At 43.5% G+C, this 1,843-nt stretch overlaps 1 pseudogene across 1 annotated transcript; it reads left to right on the forward strand.

Annotated features, from left to right (window-relative positions):
* Window positions 1–427: 427 nt before the first annotated feature.
* On the forward strand, window positions 428–1,259 carry LOC311612547 (PIN2/TERF1-interacting telomerase inhibitor 1-like; annotated as a pseudogene). The gene has a single exon. The product of its transcript is annotated as a PIN2/TERF1-interacting telomerase inhibitor 1-like (transcript).
* Window positions 1,260–1,843: the final 584 nt, after the last annotated feature.

Genomic DNA, 1,843 nt, shown 5'->3' on the forward strand with positions numbered 1-1,843 from the left:
CTAGTGTTCTGTGGAACCCCTTTACTCCTGGGTTGCTACCATCAATTTTCTTTAATTTGTGAGTATAAAAGGAAATTTAACCTGCAAACATGTTGGGTAAATAGAGTCTTATCTGAGGAAACACTGCTTCTCAGATGACTTTTTTTTTTCTTTCTGCTTTTGTGTTGACAAAGTAAGAAATAAATGTTCAAATAAATATGGTATGTTTGCTTAATGTGCTAGTCACATGCTTATGTGTTTATGTAAACAATGAGTAAAGAAGAATTAAAAAGTGAAGGATGTCTCTTCTAGCTAGGATGATAAAAAATGCTTCCCGGAGCCACTTCAGTCCACCTGGCATGTAAGTGGTTCCAACTTCTCTGCAAGTTGGCAGCCGCTAGCCCTAGTGGCCCAGGCTGGGAGGCTCATTCTGGAGGCCCACGTGGTGATGGGCTCTGCAATACGTCAATGGATGCAGGCTGAGCTTGGTTGGAAGCAGAGGTCTGCTGTGGATCTAAGAAATACCACATGGAGTAATGTTGATTCCAAGTTTGGCCAGAGGATACTGGAGAAGATGAGATGATCTAAAGAAAAAGGTTTAGAAACTCAAGTGCAAGGAGTCACAGAACATATTAAAGTTCAAGTTAAAAATAACCACCTGGGACTTGGAACTGCAACCAATAATGAAGACAACTGCGTTGCTCATTAGGATTATTGTAATTGGCTTCTGCCTAAACTGAACACTTGCCATGGACTGGAAACAGCAGTCTCCTCCTCAGACAACAAGGAAAATAAATCTTTCAGTCTTGAAGAAAAGTCCAAAGTCTTCAGAAATTGTTTTCATTAAATGAACTTCACAAAAGGGAAGGATCTATCATCTCGGAGCAAAACAGATCTTGGCTGCATTTTGGGGAAAAGACAGAGTAAGAAGACTCCTGGGGGTGCTTTCATCCTGCCACTCCAGATGCCTTCCCTATCCAGGAGCCTTTGCAAAGCAGACGGCAGAGCTAAAGAACATGGCCTGGTCATGGTTTCAGGGCCTGACCTTCCAGACACCCAAAATGGAAATGAAAAGGGGAAAGAAAAGAAAGAGGCAAAATACCCAACCCAAGAGCAAGAAAATGAGAGACCAGGTTGAGCAGCAGCTCGGAAACTCTCACTGGGACAAGAATTCTTCTGCTTCTGCTGAGGATAGAGAGGATTGCATGTGGCCCTTGATGACCAGGACTTACCACCAAAACCCTCAAAAAGGTAGAGAAAAGGAAAAGCTACAAAAGTGATGCTTGCTATGTTAGATGAAACACCAGTGGAAACAAAAAGAGGTAAAAAAAAAGAAAGGCTTTCAATAAATTTTGTTGAGCCAGGGCCTTTTAACCTCTCAGACACAACGGTATTGCCAAGTGAACTCCGTTGGCCTCAAGTAAGAGCAAAGTTCACCAAAAAGAGTTTGTACACATCTTTTATCATGCTTATGGATCACTGAGTCTTATTCAATCGTGACATTTTCTCCCAAATCGTATTCCCAGAAGAACTTTAACACATAAGTGCCTAGTCAATCCCTAGCGACTGACACTATACTTTCCATCCAGAAGACAAAACAGGCTGGGTACTTAACATGTTAAATATCTATTTATATAAAAGCCTAAGTGACCAGTCGACCATTTGACCAATTGGTAGCTATGATGTGCACTGGCCACCAGGGTTAGCTTGCTGCTGGGGTCCAGCTGATTGGGACTGGGTGAGATGTGCCGAACACCCCCTGGAGCCCTCCTGCAGTCCCTTCTCAGTTGGCCAACCTCCTGTGGTCCCTCCCTGACTGGTTGGCCTTGATCAGCCCCATTGGGATTGGGTGAGTTGGGCCAGA

This window comes from Pipistrellus hanaki (assembly GCF_964339955.1).
Source record: "Pipistrellus hanaki genome assembly, chromosome: 1".
In the NCBI taxonomy this organism is placed as follows: domain Eukaryota; kingdom Metazoa; phylum Chordata; class Mammalia; order Chiroptera; family Vespertilionidae; genus Pipistrellus; species Pipistrellus hanaki.